Source organism: Lathyrus oleraceus, chromosome 1 (genome assembly GCF_024323335.1).
Source record: "Lathyrus oleraceus cultivar Zhongwan6 chromosome 1, CAAS_Psat_ZW6_1.0, whole genome shotgun sequence".
In the NCBI taxonomy this organism is placed as follows: domain Eukaryota; kingdom Viridiplantae; phylum Streptophyta; class Magnoliopsida; order Fabales; family Fabaceae; genus Lathyrus; species Lathyrus oleraceus.
This window is the reverse complement of record NC_066579.1, coordinates 372,568,648-372,577,297: the sequence shown is the minus strand read 5'-3', so window position 1 is coordinate 372,577,297 and position 8,650 is coordinate 372,568,648.

Below are 8,650 nucleotides of genomic sequence, written 5' to 3'. Positions count from 1 at the left end.
ACACTAACACAACTTAACATACTAAGTGGTTCGACACTTCCTTGTTCTATCGAGCAACCTGCTTCGACACAAAGAATTACAATTCAACACACCACCTAATTCATTGTGTCTAAGCTATCTATATTCATCACAACTCTTAGTCTTCTGAACACTTGACCTGCACTCCCTTCGTCGTGATGTCTGTAATCTGATTTTCAGCTCTGCAGTGTTCCACATTCATCTTCTCATCTGCTACCTTCTCTCAAAGATAATGGAACCTCATTTTGATGTGCTTGCTTCGACCATGTGCTATCGGATTCTTCTCCAGATTGATAGCTGACATGCTGTCGATCTTCATGGTAATTACTCCATGACTCTTCCCTTTGTTCGATTTGTAAAATACTTTATAATGTGTGATTAATCAAATGTCGAGGTTTGGGGTTGCAAGGGGTTAGGGTTTTGATTCTTCATTGCTATCTGATTGAGGCTTGGTATGTAGTAATGCTTGGATTATGGAGGTTAGGTTTTGTTTGTTTTTAATTTGGGGTATTGAGTCCATCTCTAGTTCGCCCGATGTAGGGGCTTTGGGGTTCGTTTTTGACATTTTTGAAGGAAGAGTTGGACTCAAGGGGTCTGTTAACCTAGGGTATGAGGTTGGTTTTGGGTTCCGGTGGCTGCAAGATGAACACTGTCGTGGTGTTCATCTACGCTGCCGTGGTGTTCTTGAGCACCATGATGGTGTTCTTGAACAACCACCGCCCCGATTTTTTTGTTGTTGAATGATTTGGTTGTGTTTGTTTGTGAGATGAGAGAGTGGAAGGGAGAAGAGACAGAAAGAAAGGAAGAAAATTATCTCTCTCGCAACTCTTTGCCCTTTTTGTTCGCTTGAGAGAGATCCCCATAGAGGGCCATGTGGCCCCACATGGGCCACTATGATTGACCATTTTCATTGAGCATGGTGGAGTAACGTTAGTGTTGACCTTTGTGTTGCACCATTTGATATGCCTAATGGTTATAATCGTGTGGCCTAACACGAGTCAATTACTGTAAGTTGACTCCTCCCTTGATTGGGCCTAGGCCACTTGGGCCTTGTTCTTTTACTGCCTCTCACACCCTAATCCAGGCCACACCCACTCTCATCTTAAGGGTGGGCCTCTTGGCCCACTAGTTCTATTATTTATTTTTTTATTACTCTTTATGTTTTATTTATTGTTTATTTTTTTGGTTTATTGTTTACTTGTTTTTTAGAAATTAGTATGACATTAAATATTAGTTTATCTTTTATCAATTAATATTTGTTTTTTTAATTAAAAAAACCTTTTTTCAATAAATCAAACAAGTCTTTAATAGATGATTAAAACTAATATTAAAACCAAAGATAAAATCAATCTTTTAAAACAAATCATAGACTTGGTCAACACCAAGCATTTTTCAAATAAATATTCTGTTGAATTTCCTTAACTCTTTTCTAAATTAAATCAAGTTATCTTAAACCATTTTCAAACTAGTGCGAATAAAACACTCGATCAATATCAATTTCCTTTTCTGCTTACTCGAAGCGATTGCAAATATTTATCTTAATAAAACCGGAAGAAAAAGGCCATGGGAGTACAAACTCTTTGATAACCTTGAACAATTGACCTCGGGGCACATGTATTTTCACTTACCGAACATTCGTCTTCCCCCATAAAACATTTAAACCCAATCGGAAGAAAAGGTCATGGGAGTACACACTCCTTGATAACCTTAAATAATCGTCCCCGGGGCACATGTCTTGGAATTACCAACATTCATATTCTAACATAAAACACTTAACAAAATTAAGATGAAAAAGGATATGGGAGTACACACTCCTTGATAACCTTGAATAATCGGTCCTGAGGCACACGTCTTGGACTTATCAAGCATTTATCTTCCACAAACAATTTTTCATAAACACTTAGATGAAAAAGGACATGGGGGGTACACACTCCTTGATACCTTGAATAATCGGCCCTAAGGCAAACGTCTTGGACTCACCGAGCGTCTGTCATCCAACCAAAAACAATCTCAACCAATCAAATTCTTTTCCGCCTTAGCGTGATGTCAAACTCTTTTTACAAATGAAAGATGTTTTGTCTCGAGGCGATGCAAAACAAATGCTTCATGCTTATATGTGTGAGTAAGCTAGCGGCATTTTCCCATGAATATGATATGTCTATATATTATGTTATGATGCAAACGTTCCCTTTCTCCAGTGTGTTGAGTAATAAGCAATGTTTTTAGTTCGATTATAACTAAATAGTTTTTTATAAAATCGACCAACAAATAAACATTTTCTACCCACAAATACGTAGCCTTGAGTTCTTTATCGCACCTGGAGATACGTAGGAGCGAGATTCAAAATCTCGTTAGGCACCCTAACAAAAACGTTTTTTTGTCCTTTTCTTTTTCTCTCAAACCTTAAGAAAGCAAGTAATGAAAGCTTACACTCTAATCGCAAAGCTAACTAAATGGTTCCTGTTGAGTACAACGAATGTGAGGGGTGCTAATACTTTCCCCTCACATAATCGATTCCGAACCCGAATTTTGTTGTGACGACCATTTTTTTTTACCTTTAATGGATTTATTGATATTTTCCCATTCCTTTTTGGAATAAATAAAGTTATGTGGAATTTCCGTTATCATCTCGAGCGTGCGAGCGCTCGTGATTATTTTTCTCTCCACAATAAATACTTATGAAGAAAACCTTGCCGCCCATAGGGCAATGTTAACATCTTCATAAAAGAATACTTCTTCTTCATGAGAGCACCAAGGCCATAAACTGATCGAGAGATATCCCAAGGTTGTCCATACATAAATGAAAAAAGTAAAAAAGTAAATCAAATATAAAGAAATCACTTGATTTTATTTTAAGGATCATAGGAACTTCTCTAAGACCATTAGTAATGAGAATGGAAATATATACCCACAAGGATAATTTTGGAAGAATTTTTTAGTTACCATTTGTAGGATAATCCTACACGTCCCCATATGATTTAGGAACTTCAAATACTCCACAACCCTAAAAAACCATGTTCGCATCATCCACTAGCTTCAAACTAGAACCCTCATTCCAAGAAATGTGAATAATAATTATTTCCTTAGAGAAGATGTTGTACCCCTCTGGCTTTTAACCTAAGAAATTCCAATAAATTGAGTAGAAGGAATTTTTCACCACATGGTTTGCTCCAAAGAGAACCAGTCAACATGACTCCCTTATGGAGCAATGATCACCAAGCTCTTAGAAACCTTTAATATTGATACCATAGATGAAGTTGTAGACTCAACCAACCATATGATCCGTTATACCATACTCAGAGAAATAAAAGTTCTCATAAAAAATGGTACTACAAGATGACCTAATAATCAAGGAAGAAGAAGAGCTAGAAGAAGTAGAAGACACAAAGATCAACAAAATTCTATAGATATGTCAAAACTTACCCCAAGATATGGACAAGGTTAAGAAAATCATCTTAATGGATGGTGATGATTATGGAAATGAATAGACTCACTTATGTGTCTAAACATCTTTGCTTCTATTCCAAAATTTTACTGCTTTTCGCACATATTTCTTCTTGAAATTCAACAATTTTATGATTCTTGTACTTTAAATTCCATAATTTTCCCGCGTTTTTGTGATTTGAATTTCAATATTTTTGAATTAATAAAAATGTGATGTTTTCCTTTCCTAAATGTGTATTTTCCAATATGTTTCCATATTTAAATTATCGTAATGCATTTTTACCATCCTTTTTGATTTCGACAAAGAGGGAGAAGTATACTCTTAGGGGGAGTATAGTCTACTTTATACTTAATTAAGGGGGAGTTTACCCACTCCAAATATATTTGTTTGTTTCTTTTACCACCTCCCTGAGAGATGCATTATCATCATAAAAAAAAGGGGGAGCATGTGGAACCATGTGTTGTAGGTTAGTGTCGCATCCTGCGAAAAATCAACCGGCGAGCCTAAAAATAAACACACACAGAGCCGCCACTAAACGTTATTTATCCCAAGATAGGGAAAGGAAACGCTCAGAGAAACCTGGAAAGACATGGTCTCGCGACCAGAGAGAAAAGGTTCGGGAGTCGGTTACGCGAGGGGAAGGTATTAGCACCCCTCACGTCCGTCGTACTCGACGGGATCCACGTTCTAAGAAAAGAAAAGGTTGCTAAACATCACACACACACACAAGGGAACGCAGGTGGGGTTAAGAGAAGGGAGCTCGATAAGGTATCGCACCTTATGCCTACATATCTTGTCTGGAACAAGAATCAGAGCCTCTGTAGTTCGGCTTACGCACGCCAAACAACACAAAACATACAAACAAGCAAGGGTGGCAAACATGGAGCCCGACAACCACTGGATGGAATTATGTCAGCATCCGAACCAAAACACACTCAAAACGGCAAACGTGGAGCCCGACAACCACTGAATGGAATTACGTCGGCATCCGAACCCAAAACACCAAACAGCACAGTCAGGTAACAAGTTAACACACACAAAAAAGAAAAAGGTTGCCCGGAGTGGTCTCGCACGACCACCTGCCTACATACCTCGTCTGGCACGAGGATCAGGGCGATGTAGTTCCCCTGAAAGGGACTAAATTGCTAACCAGAAACCGGGGAAAGACACACGATTAGGGAGCTGAGACTCGAGCCTAATGTTGTCATGCATCGTTAACCCTAAGTTCGGTTTTCTATCCTACTTGCATAAGCAACTAACCTAACCAGGAAAGAAGCTAGCACACAAGCATACAATCATATATCAAATGAGAACAGGCATCTCAATCAACACAAGCATAACAATCAGATATCCATGTAGCATGCACTATAGCCAAACAAGGGGCTCAATCAATCAGGTTTGACTGCCTAAGCAATCGTCTGTACAGGCTGTGTTTGCTCTTAACCTTGCCATTACGAGGCTAAGGTGAAGCAGATGATGGGATGAAGTGAGGATCAGACCTCACAGCTCATATCCCTAACCAGGGAGAGCTTCTGACAAATGAGCATGGGTCCAGAATGGGGGGACCCTTCTACACTCGATGACTCTGACACAATGTGCACTGCACAGGATCTTGGGCTTTTGATCTCAATGCTACAACCATGTAATGGGAGCAAGGAGAAGACTCAACTGAATAGTGGGGGGTAGGCTGCATACCCCTACCTTCCACCAATTGCCTTATTTAAAGGACTTTCACCTGCTTGGGCTTAAAAATAAACAACCACAATCATTGCCTCTTAAGGAGGACTTCAGACATTTATTTGCCCGGCCCGGTAACAGCCGGGTCTCCAGACTACATGAAGTCAAGAGGACCTACCTCAATGCAAGTTGCTTAAGCAACGCAAAGCAAAAGTTCACAAGGAACTGAGCAACTAAAAGTACCTGGAAACAGTCAAACACAGTTAGTACTCAGACAGACAAAACCAAACAGCAAGTGTTCAATCAATCAAACTATACAAAGCAATGCACAACAAAGCAAGCTCAAAGCTTAAGCCCAAGCTTCAAAACCTACAAAACAATGTTATGTTAGTGTACAAACATCAAACAACATCAATTGCAATCAATTTGATTCATTCTCCATGTGCATTATGCTTTTGATCCTGAAAAATCAAGCAAATATTAGCAACAAGACCACTAGGCCAAGCCTAGGGTCCAAAACAAGAAAAAATCCTTAAACAGCAAGGTATTCACCAACCAATCTCAAATTAACATCAAACAAGAGCAAACACACTTGGTCTCATGTTTATATCATTCATCATGTTCATGTTATGCACAAAACAACACAAATGAGGTCAAAAGAAGCATCAAACATACAAACAGAATTATTGCATTCAAATCCATACCAAAACACATCCAAAAATTCTCAAATTAATTACACCTAAACAGGGGTCAATTAAGGTCTACCATGTCAAATTTGAGCTTAATTGGGCAAATGTAACCATGTCAATGAAAATCAACAAAAACAGTCACAATTTCATGCTTCAAATCACACCATCAATGCATACATCCTCTTCAAAAATTCATATCTCATTGAAAACAACAAAGAAATGGATGAGACCAAAACAGGGAGGTCACACAATGTGTCTAGTTCATGCATATCAAATTTCATGACCATACAATACAACATGAGCATTTCCCAATCAATCCACCAACCTAGGTCACATGAGCTTGCAAAATCAATCACCAGAAATGAAAAATCATGATCAATTAGAAAATGCAGTGAAAAATTCTACAAAAATTCACCAAGCATCCTAACATGTCAACAATTTACCATGCAAAATTTCAAATTAATCCAACAAGTATAGGTCACTCAAAAAAATCCAGCAAGTTGACATAATGAGGTGTGACACAAATTGTCACACCTAAGTTCCAGAATTTGCTGCTCATTGACCAGGCATCAAAAATTCATGAAATTTACATATAAATGAACATCAATGAGTCTACAATCATCACAAAAATTTTCAAGAATTTATTTAACATTATATGCATTTCATGAATCAATTGGCAAAGTGTAGCAAAAATGGATACATGTGAAACAAGCCTATGCCAAATAATAATTTCACCAAGCACAACTTTGACCAATAGGTCAAAAAAGTCCTAAAGCCAACAAGGAAATCATAGAAAAAAATCTCCATATTTTTCTGAATTTCTCCTATTTTTTATGAATTTTTTGATGTGTTAAAATATTTTTTAAGAATTAAAATGAATTAATTTAATTACACAGTGGCATTCTTGTAATTATTATGGCGCGGGAGGGAAACAGATTATTTAAAAATTTGAATGGAAATTTGGATCAAATGGCCTTGTCTTCTTCGTTTCCACCAAACCATTTCCAGAAATTGAAAATAATGAAGAACATCAAAACTCAATAGAAATTGGCAAGCGATAGCTCGTTCGAACCGCCTCAATGCGAGGAACACAAATATCAACTTGATTTTGGCTAAAGGTTCCTAAAATTCCTGAATCGAGCAACCTAGGGTTTGAGTTCATAATTTCAATTCACGATATCTCCTCCTATGGTTCACTATTCCTAAAACCGCAAGCATCACTACAACCTACATAACATGCTCTTCCTAACGCATATAAACATTAAGCCTTTCATGACATTCGAATTTTACTCACTTGGATATGGCAGTGTGGAATCCGCGGTCCTTGGAGCTCAATTCACGAAAACAGCAACAGTAGAGGGATATAGAAGGTGATTGGAGATGCTAGCTTCAATTGCCATGGCTTCTATTGCTTGAATTCATCATTTCACCATGGATGCTCTTGAAAATGCAGTCACGATTCCATCCTTCTCCACCTTTGAATTCCAAAAACAGTCCAAGGTAATGATGCAAGGAGTTCAAATTGAAAAGAATCACGAAAAATGGTTGAGAATTGGTGAAGAATTCTTGATTTGAAGATTGGTGTTCTTGATGGAATTTTGAGAATTTGGAGAGTTTCTAGATCCAACTTTGGAGAATGTGAGTTCAGTTATGATTATGAAGTGTTTTTGATTATATATGGATGCTTAATTGTAGCTTAATCAAGTTTAATCATCCAAATGTAATGTTAAGTGAAAGTGGTAATTTCAAAGGAGGGGTAAAATTGTCAATTCCATAGCCAGCTCATTGACACCTGTTTTGACACCTCACACAACCCCTAAATATCATGTATGAGCTGTAGAAACTTGTCCCATGCTGATTGGTTGCTCCATTCTCAAATTCACTATGTGTATGCAAAATGACCAATTTTCACCATTTCACTTTTCAAGCCAAATCTCAATTTAAAAGGCCTATGCATGAAATGAATATTCAAACACACTCCAAATGCCATTCCTGAGGTGTTGGAAAAAGTCCCATTCAAAAATTCCAATTATTTTGAGAGTTGGACAATTTTGCCCCTGGTCCAATTCAGCTGTCCAGTTGAAAAGTGACTTTTTGCCTTGGCCATTTTTGGGAAAATCCAATGATGCACCCTCAAAGTACATGTCAAATGGAGTTTGTGCATATAAAGAACTTGCAATTTGGACAAAGTATGTGGTAGTTATGGCCTCCCGATTACAGGTCATTTTTGAAATTCACTGAGCCATATTTTGCAAACCATACATTGGATTTTCAAGTTCTTGGACTTTTTGGAAAGGTGAGAACAAGATCTACAACTTTCATATTGAACAATTTTTCATTTGAAGCTTCCTTGGACACGTGGCTTTGAGGTCCAAAACTTTCCATTTTTGGAAACTTCAGTTACAGATCACTTTCTATTTTTGGCAGTTTTTGTCCTGACTTGATTTTCTTCATTCTTAAGCTTTGAGATGTCATTCAACACTTGTTCCAACATGAATGAAATGTATCCAACTCATTTTCACCTCCAAATCCATCAGATCATGTACAGTTGACCACAGTTGACTTTTCATCTGATAGATGAATTTGGCAATGCATAGATCAATCTGAACCCCAATCTTCAACTGAAATGGCTCAAGGGTGAAACCCTAGCCTCAATTAGCACAATATAACCAAAGAATGAACCCCAGAATCATCAGAAACCCCATCTCCTGATCCAGCCCTGATTGGCCCAATACAACTGATTAGGGTTGACCAGTGGTCAAAACCCTAATCTCAAGGAATCTTCTCCAATCTCCTGATGACATCCAACCATGATGATGAT